General features: G+C 40.5%; 1 protein-coding gene across 2 annotated transcripts in view; it reads left to right on the top strand.

The window, feature by feature from the left end:
• KCNAB1 (potassium voltage-gated channel subfamily A regulatory beta subunit 1) overlaps nt 1–17,906 on the top strand; it is a 421,316-nt gene that overhangs the window by 258,722 nt on the left and 144,688 nt on the right. The window lies entirely within an intron of this gene.

Below are 17,906 nucleotides of genomic sequence, written 5' to 3'. Positions count from 1 at the left end.
CACCCACCACCCCAATACAGGTGATCATCATTTCAGACACAGACTATTACAACAGTTTCCCAAATGATCCCCCTCATTCCAATCTCTGCTCTACAACTCATCCTCTATAAGTTGCCCCCCCAAAAAATTTCCTAAAATATAGATCTCATTATGTCACTTTCCTGCTCCAAATTTCTCGTGGTTCCCTGTTGCCTCTATGAAAACATGCAAACTCTTCTGCTTGGCATTTCCAGTCCTTCATAGTCTCAGCCTTGGTCTACTTTTCCATGTTGTTTCATATTCCTCTTCTTCTTGTACACTATAGTCCAGCTCAACTAGCTTAGCTCTGTTCCTCAAACCCAACATTGCTTTTTCTGACCTTGGCACTTTGGCAAGAGCTATCTGTCATGTGCAATGGGCCCTCTCCTCAACCCTTTCCTCTTAGAATGCTTGGCTTCTTTCAAGTCACAGCTTAGCTCAGGTACCTCCTTCTACAGGATACGTCCTCCTACCTAGAGTATTCTCTCCTTCCTCAAATTAATCCAGATTTATCTATTTATATGTCATATAGGTGGCTCAGTGGATAGAGCACTTGGCCTGGAGTCAGAAAGGCTCATCTGGCCTCAAAGCTTTATTAGCTGTGTGACCTGGGTAAGTCACCTAACCCATTTAACTAAGTTTCCTCATCTGTAAAATGAGTTGGAGAAGGAATGGCAGATCACTTCAGTATCTTTGTCAAGAAAACCTGAAACGGGATTACAAAGGGTCAGACATGACTGAAAGACAACAACAATACCCCAATTGAACACAACCTCTGTTTCTCCACTTCCTTGCCATTGTAGAGACTAATAAATGCTTGTTGAATCAGATCTGTCCAATTCCACTCAACTGACTTATCCATTCCTACCACTTGTCATACCAGCAGTAATTTCAGTGTACCTTTCCTGCCTTATACAGTATCTAGGACTCCATGAGATGAGCTGCTTTAAGATGTATTTTATTCAACTGGCTGTGAAAGGGACATTGGGATTTCCTTATCAGAACAAAAGTAATAGAACCTCTCCTCTCCTTGGCTGCCTTTGCCAATACCAATGCAAACACTGCTCTAAAGGAAGACAGACTTCTTGGGCTTTTCCTGGCCAGCAGCTAGTACTGTACCATGGGGAGCCATGTCTTTCAAGCCCAGCTTTTTAGCAGAAATGATCTGGCAATGAGCAAGGATTGAGACCTATCTCTTTTTTCTGGGCTTTATCCAGACTGCTTCCTTAATTGTTTTCTTGAGAGCCTTATGTGAAATCTCTCACCAAATAGCCAAGGCTCTCCTAGTTGCTAATGCCTCCTTCCCTCACTTTTGGACTTCTGTATGTGTGTGCATGTTATTTCCCTCAGGATGGGCAGGTTCTGATTCCTTTTCATCTCGGCAACTCTAGCAGAGCACTTGGCACATAATAGGTGCTTAATTTAAAAAGCTGGTAGACTGAAGGAATGATTTGCTGTCATTATTATCATCATCGTCGTTGTTACCATTGGTTTCCTGTGGCTTATTGTCAGAACATCTGTAGACAATGCTTTCAAGCAGATTCTTTGCTTTCTGTTGGCTTTTCTCTTACATGCTTGACCATTCCTCCATCTTCTTTCCTAGGTCTTCATCCAGGTAATCCTGATAGGCTCTCTCCTGAGTTCTCTTTTCTTTTTCCTCTATTCTTTCTCACTTGGGAGTCTCAATGACCATACCAATGCCAAAGATTCCCAGATCTATATATCTAGCTTTGATATACTTGGCACATAGCACAGTGTCTGGCACACAGTAGGCACTTCATAATTGCTTGTTGTCTTGTGTTGATTCTCCTGAGTCTTGTCATGCATTGCCAACTGCCTTTTTGATGTCCTGAATTAGATGTGTCATTTCAGTCATGCTTGACTCTTTGTAACCCCCTTTGGGGTTTTCTTGGAAAAGATAGTGGAGTGGTTTGCCATTTCCTTTCCTGGTTCATTTTACAGATGAGGAAATTGAAAGAAACAGGATTTTTATTTGCCAGGGTCACACAGCTACAAGAATCTGAGGCCAGATTTGAACTCATGAAGATGAGTCTTCCTGATTCCAAGCCCAGTGTTTTATCTACTGCATCACCTAGCTGCCCTTTGAATGTTCCATTGGCATCTCAAACTAAACATGTCTAAACAGACCTCCTTATTTTTCCCCTAAACCTGCCCCTCCAATCAACTTTCTCCATCATTGTCCGGAGTACCACCATCTTTTTATTTCTCCAGACTCCAAACCTCAGAGTGCTTCTTGGCTTTCCTATTCCCACTCACCCTGCATATCTAATCTATTGCCCAATCTTGCTTTTACCTTGGCTACGTTTCTCATGTCAATCCCTTTCTCCCCATTCTCACAGTCACCACCTTAATTCAAGTTCTCATCACTTCTCATCTGGACCCTTGTAATAACCCTCTCCTATTCATCTCCACTCATTCTCCACTCAGTTGACAAAGTAATTTTTGAATTCATACGAATCTTTCCATGTCTCTTAGAATTGATCTACTTTCTCATTTTGTATAGATTAATAGTATTCCTTTACATTCCTTTGTCACATTGGATTCGGCTGTTACTCAAATGTTGGACATCCTCTCTGTTTCCAGTTGTTGTTGTTTTACTACCATAAAAAAGAACTGCTATCAATATTTTTGTACATAAGGAATTTTTTTCCTCTTTCTTTGATTTCTTTTGAGTACAGGTTTGGCAGTGGTAGAGCTAGGTCAAATGTCACATGACATTTAGTAACATTTTGTACCCATTTACAGGCTTACCATCATTGCATCAGCATGCCTGTTTTACCACAGTCTCACCAACACTACTTTCCTTTTTCTGTCATCTTTACAATTTGATAAATAAATGAAAAAAGCACATAGTTATTTTCATGTTGTTTCTCTCATCAGAAGGACTGTGTTGTTGCCTTTTGGGGAAGTTTTTGAATTTTTCCAATTCTTAGCATGGTATATGTCATATAAGCACTTAATAAATGCTTGTTGACTGAATGAATGAAAGTCTAAGGCTTTCCTGAATCGTTTGCCTGGGTACACAGAGAGGGAAGGATGTGCACAAACAGCAAATCAAGTGTCTGCTTCAGAGAATCTGGGGGATATTCCTGAATAGATGGCTCACATTTTGTGGGAGGCATTTATGGAAGCTCTGGTGGTGGAATTTGCAGTGAAAAGAGCATAGAATATGGCATGGGAAGACCAGGATTTGAATTCTGTATTTTCTGTTTACTACCTATATGACCTTGGACACAGCATCTTCATCTCACTAGTCCTCAGTTGACTGCAAAATGAAGGGATTCATTGATTCCATTTATCCCACAAGCATTTATTTAGTTTCTTCTTAAGTGTGTTTATGCACTATACTAGGCCCTCTGGACATACAGACAAAAACAAAATCATCCGTATCTTCAAAGGGCTTACATTCTACAGAAGGAAATACGTACCCATATGATGAAATTTCATATATATATATATATACATATATATATACATATAATTTCATCATATGAGTACGTACATATAGATAGATAGATAGATAGATAGATAGATAGATAGATAGATAGATAGATGCATGTGTGTATGATCAAGTAAAAGTAATTTCAGGGAGTTTGTGGTTCTGACTGAGGATGCTTGGTGGTCAGTGCTTAATTGGATTGCTAGGTGGGGATAAATTCTATTTCCACTGCAGTTTTATAGGCTAGAAGAAAAATGAAAACCACTAGCATCAGGTTTTCACAGACCCTGAGAGACAAAGCAACACATGAAGCTGCTCTGTTCCAGCTATACAGCAGACAGCTAGGAAAACATCGCATCATTTTTAGTCATTCCTCTTTGAAGTCTCCATATCCACTCCAACAAAAATGGAGTCTCATCTTTAGGGTCTTCAACTATTGCTGTCCCTTTCCTTTCCCAAAATGACCTCTTTCAACTTACTCCTTTCCCCTGGACCATCTCATGCAAACATCCACTCCCTCAGTGTGGTAGATCTTAGCTATTAAGGGAAAGTCAATTCTAAATAAACAAATTCCCACTAAAGGCAGAATGACTGAAATCAATCTGCTGAGGGGAGTTTGTATATCAAAAAGAAGACTTCGTTAACCCAAACTTCCCAAAGTAAAATTAAGACTTTCAGGCAGCAGACAAGTGTGGGGTGGGTTTTGTTTTTGTTTTGGAAGGGGTGTAGGGTGGAAGATGCCTTCTCTCTTAAACACACCCCATAAACAACTCCATAGATTGCTACACCTATGAGAAAAACTGATCTGGGTAATGTCAGTGACAGGATTTGCTGAGCACCCACTAGGCACAGAACATAATCTATGGGAGGAACCTCTGTGTTTTACAAACTTTTGCAGGAAGGGTCCACCATTAGAGTTTTATTTCTTTGGCTAAAGCCTTGTAACCTCAAGAAATGCTACTCCTCCTGGGAAAAATATCATTTGGCTTTGTTAGCCATTTGTACCATAGAGTAAATGAGTTCATCACAGCATGGGTTATGATAAGACAGAAAGGGAGAGCATGCCGAGTGCCTCTCTCTGAGGTGAACAAGAATTCACGGAGAGAGAGAAGAGCCATAGAAAAGGAGGCTTGGAGCCAGAGGTGGAGTCCAACTGCTTGACAGTTGCACTTAGCTCCAGCACTGACTCTGTCTTGTATAGAATCTGTTTAGTTGCTTAGAGTCTGGTACAAACAATACCAAGACCATGGGTTGGATCCCCAATGGACTGGTTTTGGGGGTTGTTTTTTTAAGAGATGGTATTATAGTGGAAAGAGTGATCGTACTTGGAGTTTGAATTTTCCATAGACATTTATAAGCTCTATGACCATGGGTAAGCCACCTAAATGACCTGGGTTTCAGTGTTACCCTCAGTAAAATGGGGGTGAAACCCATGGGACCTCTAGTTTAAGAGTGAGATTCAAGAATGAATATGTGTGTATATATATTCCTTCTTGAGTGTATATATGTATACTTCTACATACACACTCACACTCACACACACATGTAATTTTCAAGTTATATAAAATCAATTTATAAAACTTGAGCAAGTTCATAAGTGAAGATGTGGAATCTTTAGCATATATAATAAGATGGATATTTGCATATATTATCTTTATGTATCATACATATATATGTATATAATTGATTTCGTAGATTTTCTGTTGTAATTTTGGGATCGTTTCCACAGTGTAATATGGTAAAAAGAAGAGTTAGAAGTCATGGCTTCAAATCCCTCTCCTCCACTTACCATACATATGACCCAGAGCAAATCACTGATCCATCTAGGCAAAAGTTTGCTCATCTTTAAGAGGAGCGAACGGACCAGATATCCTTTGAGGTCTCTTTAAGGTCTGACTGTAGATAGGATGCTATGACATTTTCCAGCATAAATGAAGATGGAGCACAGTTGTCCTCCATACTCTATGTTATTTTCTTGATGGATGGAATTGAAATGTAAGCTACTACTCGGGCTTCTTTTTCCTCCTCTCTAAATTATCCCAATTTCTTTAACCTTTTCTCATGTCTCCCTGCTTTGATCTGCTTTAATCTTTCTGGTTATTGCCTCCAGGACCTTCCATAACCTCTTCCCATGTCATCAAAGTGACCTCACTTGGATTCAGGCTATGCTGGCACCATCATTCAGAATTTCTACAGTCCCAGCTCTCTGTCATCAAGTACCCCAGGACTGGCAAAGAACATGATGTCATTGGTTCTAGTTAATGTCTTCCTGCCTTGTTTTCTCTTCATGCTGTTCTGGTTCAGAGCTGACAGAATGAGGCATGGAGATGAATGACAGGTCGCCAACTCTCTCCCCAGTCATCCAATCAATCAGAGGAAAGGCTGCAGAAAGCATCAGGCAAGGGAGGGGGTAGGCGGCAAACTCGCGGCCTGAAGGAAGAGGGGGGTGTTTTCTCTTCCTATCATCTACAAATGACTAAGTCTCAGCAAGGTGTGCATGCCTAAATTCTCCTCGCCCTTACAACCTTGATCATTTCTACTGAGGAGTCTCCGATGACTTCAGTTTACAAGATGTTCTATACTGAGTTGGTCATTAAGGATCCCAGTTCAGCCATGGTCTGCAGATTTTAATGATGACAGTATGGGCAGCTTCACGTGCTTCTTTGCTGAGACAGGAACAAATCATAGATAACATATGGCTCCACCCTACTTTCCATTATGAAAGCTCAAAATGCAAACCTATCAGTGGTATAGAGAATCCATCTACAGATGCCAAATCAGCCAGACTATTCAAGTATTCAGTTGATCATCCAGATGTTTGGCAAACACAATGCCTTTTTAACTGGACTGGCCTTTTTGCTGATGGAGAGAACATGTCAGTGCTTCAAGGACATATGATTTTGTGAGCAGATGTGCTACTAGTACCTTCCCTCCCATTTCCCAATAAACATCTTCTACATATATAGCTTGCAGATAGTCTCCCCAATTAGATTATGAACTTATTAAGGATGGAGAATGTGTTTTTGCCTTTCTTTGTATCCCCAACTTATCACAGTGTCTGGCATGCGTAAGCACTTAATAAATGCTTGCTGACTGACTGACTAACTGGAAGCTTCTGTGGACCCAGAAGATAGTCCTTCAATGCCTCTGTCCAGTGGTCTCCAAAGTGAGGGCAGGGGTATTATCCCAAGGGATGTGTGTCAGTCCATCAGAGCAGGCAGATATGAGGTGCATTCATCCTCCCCAAAAGAGCCAAGCATGGGGCTTGTGTGCAAAACAACCACACCTACCCATCACCCATTCCAAGCCAGTACTCATCTATTCCACCCTCTCTTTCAGTTGTGCAAGCTCCTAACCTTCTACTTTCTGAGTGAGGCACCAGTTTCTCCAGGCATGGATAACCTGATGTCAACCATAGTACCAATGCTGGTGCTATTGGGAAAATCACCCCCTGCCCCTGGGTTGTATTTGCTGTTTCTGTTCAGTCATTCAGTTGCATCTGACTCTATGTATGGACTTTGTCTATGGGGTTTTCTTGGCAAAATACTGGAGTGATTTACCGTTTCCTTTGCCAGTGTGTCCTCATTTTACAGAAGAGGAACTGAGGCAAATAGGGGTAAATGACTTGCCCAGGGTCATACAGCTAGAAAGTGTCTGAGGCCAGATTTGAATCAGATCTTCCTGACTCTAGTCCCAGTGCTCTGTCCACTGCACCACCTCGCTGTCCCTGGTATACCTACCATAAAAAAAATTTTGGATAGAGGCACATAATTTTAAAAGTTTAGTTACCACTGCCTGAGATGGTCCTTATGAGCTGAATAAGTATCCATCACCTGGTGGCTAGCTATTTCCTGATGATTCTCTTCAAACTCAGCTAGATTGTTCCTTTCCTAGGCTTCTATTCAAAGTCTTTCCTGATTGAGTAGGACCTGCCACAGCTTAAACTTTGAGAAAGTGAGGGTTACCTCCATGCCACAGTAGAGGCTCAGAGAAGGAATTAATGGAGGATGGAGAGAGTAAGGCAAGAAGACTGGCAAGAGGGTTGTCTGAAGTCATGCCCAATGGGCTTCCACCTTGAGCAATTCTTGACTATTCTATTGAGCACTTGCCCAGGGCATTGCCATCATCTGAAATTTGTGTGCTAATTCATTAAGCCAACCACATTTAATAAAATGCCACTGGTAACATTAGCCATCTGAGATTAATTGCTTTAATTTTCTCAGATGGATTCATTCAAAAAGATACAGAGTTATTTCATAGGGCTACATCACGACGATGTGGTACCTCAGTAGTGATTAGCTTAAAATGCCCGAAGCCAATTTTTTGAATTATTTGATTTAGTGATTTTTCATGTGAGCCCCGGGAGAAAAATCTTTGATTCCATTTGCAATAGAATATTAAGTGAGCTTTAATCTTAACATCTTAAAAATACATACTTTTGATGTGTATTTTCATAATTGTATACATTTGAGGGTCTTTGGTACCCTTGATATGTCTGTATTAAATACCTTTTCCTTTGTACTATAAAAGCATAAGGCTAGGTAAATTTCTACCAGCCTCTATCCTAGAAAACAGTAGATATAAATGGCTGAAAAAAAGTAAAACTTCTTACCTGGACAACACAGACAGACTTACCCCATCTAATACATGATAGGGGGCAGTTAATGCCATAAAATAACATTATAAATGAGTGATGTCATGGGGCAAGAGGAGATGAGGGCTGATCTGAGTAGAAGAGGAGGTCCCTGGGAGCTAGGAGCAAACAGATGAAGGTAGAAGGAGCTGGACTTAGAGGTACAGACAGAGAGACCTGATGGACTGAATGGAGTGGTCCCTAGAACAGGGGTTCTTCACCTATTTTGCATCTTGCTTCCTTTTAGCACTCTTCTGAAGACTTTGGACCCCTTCTCAGGAAAAAAAAAATGTTTCTAATTGTATAAGATCAAATATATATGATTACAAAGGAAATCAATTCTATTAAAATGCAGTTATCAAAAAATACATTTTTAAAAACCCAACATTCAGGAAGACAGGGTTAAGGATCCTTGCTCTAGAGGAATAGAAGTTCCTTCAGGGTAGGTATTATTTAGGTTTTGTCTTTATAGCCCTGTGGCCTAGCCCATTGCCTGTCCCATAATAGCTGTGTTCATATTACAAAGTTGATATAGGAGAATTGGCTTGAATTCATGGTAAGACACTGAAAAGAGTCAGAAAAGGATGGATAGGTATGGATGGGCCACAACCCACCTCATTGCAGGAACCCACACTGAGATTAGAGATGCATCACAGTGTTTAGAAGGGAAGGATCAGTCTCCAAGGAGCTAACAGATAACATGACTATAACCCAATCAGATTCAGCATTCTTCTCCCTTGGGCCACGACTGCCTGAAGTCAAGCTGCCAGTCTGTGTCTTCCTACTGGTCAGAAGAGTAGAGAGGGAAGCAGCTGGACTGCAGTATGGCAGTTGGGCCTGTGAGCATCCCTGCCCTCATCCCTGGGTCACCATTAGCTTGCTGCTGACTTGGCGCTCTGAGGAGCAGGAGAAACTTCACCCACAGCCAACAAAATTAGAAAGATATGGAGCATGAAACTCCCACGTTCAACACTTGCAGGGTTTTGTTTGGTCTTTGAAAACTGCACGGCTCATTACTAAGACTAATAATGACTCTCACTGCAAAGCTATTCTCAGAGTCAGGAGAACCTGTCTTGATGTCTCTGGGCAGCCAGGCTTCCAAAGGAGGTTTCTTTGATAGGGAGTGAAAAGCTGAAACCCTTCAGAGCTTCCATCTTGGGTTATAGCATGGCAGATGTGCAGAAGGGCCACATTCAGGGAAACAACAATCATCATTCCTTTCTTTGCCCCTACACTGACCTATGAAGCTGGACAAGGGAAAAACCAAAATGGAAACAAAACTTATCTCTTTCACCTCCACCTTCCTCCTTCACTCTTTCTCTCTCTCCCAGTGGATCACTAGATCATAGATTTCAAACTAGACGGGACTATAAAACAATCAAGTCTAACCTCTCATTTTACAGATGAGTCATATAAAGGTTAAGTGATGTGCCAACATCACACAGTAAATGACTGAGGCAGGTTTGGACCCAAGGTATCCTTATGCTCAGTCCCCAACCAGTTTTGAAGAAAGGGTCTCCTATATAAATAGTTCTGCTTCTACTCACTTCATTTTGCATCAGTTCAGAGAAGTCTTCTAGTTTCTAGGAAAGTAATTCCTACCAAAAAAGTGATTCCCTTGACCTGGCAACTGCTTCAAAGACTTTCTCACATTAGGGGTTGCAAACTGACTTGAAGTCAGGGAGACTGGAGTTTAAGCATCACCTCTGACACATGTTTGCTGGGAGACCCTGGGCAAGTCTTTCAATCTCTCTGTGCCCTAAATGACTCTCTAGAATAATAATTTGCAGAGAATCACTCAATTTGAGAAGCATTTATTAAACTGCATGACAAGGGACTGCCTTGGGCTCTGAAGATACAAAACCAAAAGCAAAAATACTCATATCTTCTTTCTCACTTTCCTTTCTCCCTCCCCAAACCCACTCTCAGAAAATGATCTGAAAGTCATTCATGTGTAATATAAAAGTGACTATTATCCTTCCCAGAAATATTTGCAATTTCTATTTCATCCAGACCTGTGATTTGATTGGTGGAGGGAGCTACTGGTGAGGGAGGACTTTCCTCTGCCAATGGAGATTGATAGATCTTCAGAAAGTCATAGTCTCAGAGAGTCGCTTGGGCCCTTGAGGATTCCCTCAGGGTCACAGAAGCAGTACAAATCAGGACTTGAACAGGTCTTCTTGAGTCTTTTTTTATCCATTATCCAGGGATTCTCAAACTCTTTGGTATTAAGACTCCTTTATGCTCTTAAAATTTTAAAGAGCTTTCTTGTTTTTGTGTGTGTTGTATCTAGCAGTGGGCTGGAGCCAGTTTAAATGGCTAAGCTGATTGTTAAATTTCTAGTGTGATCATTCCTGCCTCAGAGATCAGCAGCTACAAATTAGGGTTTGATTTATTGTTTTTTGGATTGTTCAGACTTAAGAATGTGGTAGAGAAAATGTCAACATGCAGATAATATGTCATTTTTTTTTTCTGGAGAGCTGGTTTCTCAACTTTTACCGGTACACTCATGATTATATCGAACTATACTTGCTATATTAGAAATCAAAACATTTCCGTATTAATATCAAATAGTTTTAACCTTGTGGATCCTCTGAAAGGGTCTTGGGGAACCCCAGGCTCACATTTTTATCCAATTCTACATGCCATCCTTTTGTCCTGGAATAAACTTTCTTCCATCTTAACCCACCGAAATCCTTTCTCGTCTTCAAGGCACAACCTGAATGCTACCTCCTCGCTTTTAACCCAGCCAGAAGTGTCAGGCCTCACTTCTCCAATTCCTCTATTTGACTTCTATGTGCATCTCATATTCTGACTTATGCCATGGTTAGTTGTAGATGTGTCTTATCCCTCTGCTTCACTGTAAATTCCTTCTAAGCAGAGATTGTTGTTTTTCATCCTTGCATCTCCAGTACCTAGGACAGTGCCCTACATAAGTAGGTGTGTAATAGATGCATGTAGAAAAATGAAAGATTAATCAATTACATCCTATTTGCACATTCGTTGTGTACCCAAAGAGGGTGAGTCAAAGTAGAATTACCATTTGGAATCAATCATTTTGCTTCCCAATAGGAAAAACAATAGATGAACTTAGAACCTCTTCTACGTTCTTTTGATCTTGTTCCTTAGAAATGCATCATTTTAATGAAGAAATGAAAATGAGCTGCTATTTGTAGGTTTATATTATTTATGCAATTCTGTAAACCATTTATGTGCCTGGTGGTTTCCAAATGACTCATTACACACTATACTAACAGTGATGAATGGCACCCTGGTAAGAAAACTTTATCACTATTTGTCGTCACCTTCATGGTTGTCAAAATCCACATGACTAACAGAGCCATCAGACCTAGCAAGCTGGAAAATGATTAATAAGTTTAAAGGAAAATGAAATGGGCTTCTCTTTTGCAAAATGCAAATACCCAGAATTCAGCTCAAAAATCCCTGGTGCGATGGAATCAAAGGAGAACAGTATGGTGCTAGAAAAGAGTTTTGGAATCAGGAAAAATGTCTTCAGACCTGATCTCTGGCTTCCCACATGGGTGACCTTGGGGAAGTCCCAGTGTTCCTGGGTTTCAGTTTCTTCATTGGTAAAATTAGAGGGGGGAGAAAAAGTTAGACTAGATGGTTTCTGAGGTTATTTCTAAAGTTACTGTCCTATAACCAACTGAAACCTATTCATTCACTTATTTAATTGGCATTTATTAAGCATATATTCTGTACAAAGCACTTTGTTAAGTATTCAGGAGGCAAAGATTAAGGAAAAGGAAGTAATCCCTGTCCTGAGGAGGCTTACATTGATAGACCAGAAAGACATCACCATAGTCGAATGAGATGGCCAAGTATGTTATCCACAGAGATAAAAAATGAAGTCAAATTGTACTGTGATCTGATTAGCTTGAATCATATTGATATCTGACTCTTCATTCATCTATTTGGGGTTTTCTCTTTTTAAATTAATCAATTTGTTTTTAAGTTTTCAACATTCACTTCCACAAGATTTTGAGTTCCAAATTTTCTCTCCATCTCTCCCATCTGCCCACCCCAAGACATTGTGCATTCTTATTACCACTTCCCCCAATCTGCCCTCCCTTCTATCATCCCCTCCCTTCTCTTATTCCCATCCCCTCTATTTTCTTGTAGGGCAAGATAGATTTCTATACCCCATTGACTGTATATTTAATTTCCCAGTTGAATGTAAAAACAATTTTTAGCATTCATTTTTAAAACTTTGAGTTCCAACTTCTCTGCCTTCCTCCTTCCCCACCCATCCCCACTGAGAAGGCAAGCAATTTGATATAGGTTATACATGCAAAACACTTCCATAAGTCAAGATGTGAAAGACTAGCTATATTTCCTTCCATCCTATCCTATCCTCATTTATTCTATTCTCTCTTTTGACCCTCCTTCCTCACAAGTATTTACTTCTAATTACCCCCTCCTCCCATTTGCCCTCCCTTCTATCATCCCCCTACATCCCCGCTTATCCCTATCCCCCCTACTTTCCTATAGTGTAAGATAGATTTACCAAATTGAGTGTGCATGTTATTCCCTCCTTAAGCCTTCATTTGGGGTTTTCTTGACAGATACTGGAGTGCTTTGCCATTTTCTTCTCCAGTTCATTTTGCAGATAAGGAAACTGAGGCAACCCAGGTGAAGTGATTTGCCCAGTGTCACATAGCTAATACGTGTCTGAAACTGGATTTGAACTCAGAAACATGGGTTTTCATGATTATAAGTCCAGTGTTCTATCCACTGTGCCATCAACCTGCTCAATGAGCTTGAAACTATGGCAAGAATATATTACACATGCTTTAAATTTGTTCTTTAAAAAATTTTTCTTTTACTGTTCTTTTAAATTATTAAATCTTTAACTGATACTCTTTTATTATATTACTTCACTTCCCAGTAACTCTGTCTCCTGGAACCTCCCAATATACCCAGTAAGTAGAACCCTACCTCAGGAAAGAGGATAGCTGAGCAAGCCAAATCAACATTTTGGCCATGTTGGATGGCATCCCTTCAAGGTTATTCCCACATTTGGCAATTTGAAACTAAAAACCAGACAGGCTACCCATACAATAAGAGAAACTGAACTCAGAACCTGAGCCATGGTCAGCATGGTCCACTGCATTGAGCTGCAGGCTTCAACAGCTCACTGAAGCCTTGGCCACCAGCTGCCCTCATCAGAGTTCTGACATTGTGCAGTGTTGCTTCCTTTACCTTATTGTGGGTATTCTATAAATTTCTCGTCTGGTTCTGCCAATTTCTCTCTGTATCAGTTCATATGAGTTTTCCTAAATTTCTCTGAATTCCTCATTTTAAAACCTGCCTTTTCAGTGTTAACCTTTCCTCTCTGGACTGTCTCTCACCACCATGTGGTTCTTTGGAGGGAGAAAGTCTAGTTTTGGGTTCATTTTTGTATGGAGGTAGCTCTCCACCCTGAAAGCTGCTCTCCACCATTGACATTTCTGAGCCATGTGGGTAATCTACGCAGCCAGAAGCAGCCAATTTAAATCCTAATAGGCCAGGCTGAACTCTCTGCTTTAAGCATCTGTGGTTTTCTGCAGGAATGTCTGTAAACAGCAGAGTTATATTGGCTCCTGTGGCTAACTAATTACACTTACTACATTAGTGGTGTTTTTACATCCAGAAGTGGCTTCGAAATTGCAGTGTGTGCATGTGTGTGTGTGTGTGTGTGTGTGTGTGTGTGTGTGTGTGTGTGTGTGTGTGTGTGTGTGTGTGTGTGTGGCAAGGATCCTGAATCACCACACCTCGAACACTGGAAAAGGCAAAGGGCAGGCAGCCCCTTCACTCCTGAAGAAGTTCAGCTTTGTAAGCCACAGTCCAAACCCAGGAGGCTGTGGTTTATTCTGAACCCTGACTTTAAAAGGAAGGATTTCTAGAAACTCACTGACAAGACAAATTTTGCCAGCACCCCTTCATAATGCCTGTCATTCTAAGATGAGCCTTGGCACAGGCTGAATTCAGCTGGGGGTGGGGGGAGAGGGAAAGGAGCAGGAATTTCTCCTAGTTTGCAGTTGAATGGCAAGAAAAGATGCTAACAGTGAATCCTGGGTCCCCTGCCTTTAGGTGCAGGGTGCCCAGGAAAGGGCTAAATTGTGTCAGATATTTCTCCCCTTTTAAATGGAAAGGGAACTCCACAGAATTGGGGACTTCATGGTACAGACAAGAACTCTCCCTAGATAAGTATGTGTTCATGAATTTTTTTGTTTTAAGCATTCCTTTTGCAACCAAGGTAAAGACCTCTTTTGAAGTCTTTGAATAGGTGTCCTACAGGTGATAACTACTTTGTACTTAGAGCACCTTTTCCTGAGATACTCTGTTAATCACTTTTAGGGAAGTCCCTAGATATGAGTTTTAGTTAAGCTTTTATTTAAGAGATTATCCCAGTAACTTTGGGGTGGGTAGGAATGATAAGCCAAAGAATGCAAAAAAACCCTACAGGCATACCTTGAAGATACTGCAGGTTCAGTTTCAGACCACCACAATAAAGCGTGTGTGTTGTGTGTGTGTGTGTGTGTGTGTGTGTGTGTGTTTGTCCTTAGTTCTCGAAGAGGACCATGACATCAAGATGATGACATGACATGCAGTTGACTTTGATTCAAGTGAGGGAGGGCTGTGCAAGGTCACCAACCTCACTTTCTTCTCCTGAGCCATCTGGGTCCAGTGGCCTGATAATTCGTCAGGATGCACAATAAAGCAAATATTGCAATAAAGTAAGACTCACAAATTTGTTGGTGTCTCAGTGGATATAAAAGTTATGTTTATACTATACTATAGTCCATTAAGTGTGCATAGTATTATGCCAAAAAAACCCAAAATGAACAATGTACATACCTTAAGTAAAATTTTCAGCCAGTTGTAATCTTTTTGCTGGTGGAAGGTCTTGCTTTGATGTTTATGGCTGCTGAATGATCAGGGTAGTGGTTGCTGAAGGTTGGGGTGGCTGTGGCAAGTTCTTCAAAGATGACAATAATGAAATTTGCTGCCTTGATAGATTCTTCCTTCACTTGAACTCTTAGAAGGCATTGTGGGGTTGGCCTAATTAATTGGCCTAATTTCAATATTGTTGTGTCTCAGGGAATAGGGAGGCCCAAGGAGAGGGAGAGCAAACTGGAACAGTCAATTGGACAGTGGTCAGAACACACACAACATTTATCAATTATGTTTGCTGTCTTATATGGGTGCCATTCATGGTTCCCCAGAACAAATAAAATAATAACATCAAAGATCACTGATCACAGATCATCATAACAGATATAATAATTATGAAATTTAAAATATTGAGAGAATTACCAAAATATGACCCAGAAACAAAATGTGAGTACATGTTGTTGGAAAAATATTGAGATAAACTTATTCGATGTGGGGTTGCCACAAACCTTTGATTTATAAAAAAAAACCCAAAACATGATATCTGCTAACACAATACATAAGGGTATGCCTGTATCCCCCTCTTTTTGGATTCAGGCTCCCCTAAGACTGAACCTAATCCATTTGAACTCAGATTAAGAAATCCTTGTGAGAATCTCCTCCTCCCCACTCCTCCCTCTCTCCACCCCCATCTCCAGATATCTATGACACTGACAGATTGGAAAATAAAAGCTATAATACCACTTTCTTGAACAAGTTCTCATGAGAGTGTGGGAATTCAGGAGAATACACATATTATACATATGTATATGTGAATTATATACAGATACATATATATCTACATACATATATACATATATATCACATTTCAAATCTTAAAGCCCTCAATAAATATTAGCTACTATTATTTTGATGAGTACAATTGGGATTTCTAGTCTTACTCTATAGATCTGGTTAATTTCTCCCATAAGCACTACGTATGCGATACTGTATGGTCTGAGACTCACCTGGCCACACGTGGTGAGAGGCCAAATCTGAGATTCTGGAAGTTGTATTAACTACCAAATTGTAAACAAAATGCTTTGGAGAAACTAGCTAGCCTGCTTCTCAGGTCTCTTGGGTTCTGTAATTCCAGCTGTGTTTTAGGGATTCTTGGCATCATCCCCCCTCTCCCTTTGGCCAGTTGAGTCTCTGATCACAGAAAACAAAGTAATAGGAGAGTTGGCTTCGTGGTATCCATGTAGCCAGACTGTGGGGATAACCCGTGGGGGGAAAGATCTACTCTTTTTGCCTTGATTAGTCCCATATGAAGCCCACTTTGGGAAGTAGGCTTGTATCATAGAAAGAACACTGGATTTGGTATCAGAGGATCTGAGTTCAAATCCCACAACCAATACTTCCTACATTCATTTCGCTTCTGGTCTCAGATTCCTCCTGTATAGATCAAGGGAGTTCAACTGTACTTCAGATTTAGAGTGGGAAGAGAACCCTGGGACCATTTGTTCCTGGCCCCTCTCATTTGAACAGATGAGTAAACTGAGACCCAGGGAAGGGTACAGAGGGAATTTGAAGCCAGGTTCCCTGACTCCAAAGGCAGTGATTCTTCCACCTTACCACAAGGTTTTCATCTGCTAAGCATCCTTCCTGTGGTTTCCACCCAGTCTCTCTGGGTCAATAGGTTTTGAGCATACAATGGAAGTTCTCTCTGCTCAGGGACTCCCAGGTGTGTAGGCTGCTGCTGAGAGCTATTTCTTATGCAAACTGTTTTTAAAGGGACATCGTCTTAAATTTTTTAACCTAAGAGAACACAGTGAACACATTTTCAGAGTAGTTTATTCACAGCTGTTCAGCTACAGCGGGAAAGCTAGGATCAGGAAATGAGTGATTGGACTTGAAAACCTTTGTACTTTCAGCCACATTTTCTCATTTTGGGCTTCACAACAATTGTGAGATAGGTGGGACAAATACTATTTCCCCCATTTTAACAGATGAGGAAACTGAGGCTATGGGACCATGGAATCCAATCTTCTCGTGAACAGACTAAGGCACAGAAATGGGAGACAGTGATAAGAACAGGAGTTTGAAAAGGAACCTCTTGTAATCCAAGTAAAATGGAAACTCCTTAGGTGCAGAGTCTGTGAGGATTTGATCTTTGTTATCTACAAAACCCAGCACAGTTCCTGGAGTGTGGTAGGCACTGTACATGTTTGTCTCATCCTAACTGCTAAACCATAAGCTTCCTGAAGGCAAGTCTCTCCGAAGTCTTACCTTCGCTCGCTTTTTAATGCCTCAATATATAGACAACACTGAATGAATATTTCCAGAATTAAATTTTCTCATTTTTGTTAGTTTTCATTCTTTCATTTTCTCTTTTCTTTCTTATCTGCTCCCTCCCCATCAAGTAGAATGTAACCTCCTTGAAGGCAAAGAATATTTCATATTTTGTCTTTATATTACTACCTAACACAGTGCCTGGCACATAGTAGCTGTTTAATAAATGCTCATTGATTGCTTCTAAAAAGGAAACTCTAGCCACTCTCCTCTAGGAATATTTTTTGAAATGCAGGTGTGTTATAAAAACATAAGCCTATTGAGCTTTGACACGAGGTAGAATCTCTGCGTGGGTTCACTATGAGATGGAAAAAGTGTTCTGATCTATCAGTGATGGAGATTTCTTTTCCTTTTGAAAATGACTCTTCATGTGTTCAAGGGAGTTTGTGGAGGAGAGAAATGTCCTGAGAGCCCACATACTTTCCCCTTCTAGCTCCCATCTCTGCAGCAGTTCTGAGGAAGAATATTCATAATTAAAGCTTGATGATAATATTCATGGATTCCTGTTTTCTGGGCAGAAAAAATGTATACAATTTTCACTTTGGAGTTATTAATATAATTTCCTTT

This window comes from Notamacropus eugenii, chromosome 6 (genome assembly GCF_028372415.1).
Source record: "Notamacropus eugenii isolate mMacEug1 chromosome 6, mMacEug1.pri_v2, whole genome shotgun sequence".
NCBI lineage: Eukaryota > Metazoa > Chordata > Mammalia > Diprotodontia > Macropodidae > Notamacropus > Notamacropus eugenii.
This window is presented reverse-complemented; position numbering and strand designations above follow the sequence as displayed.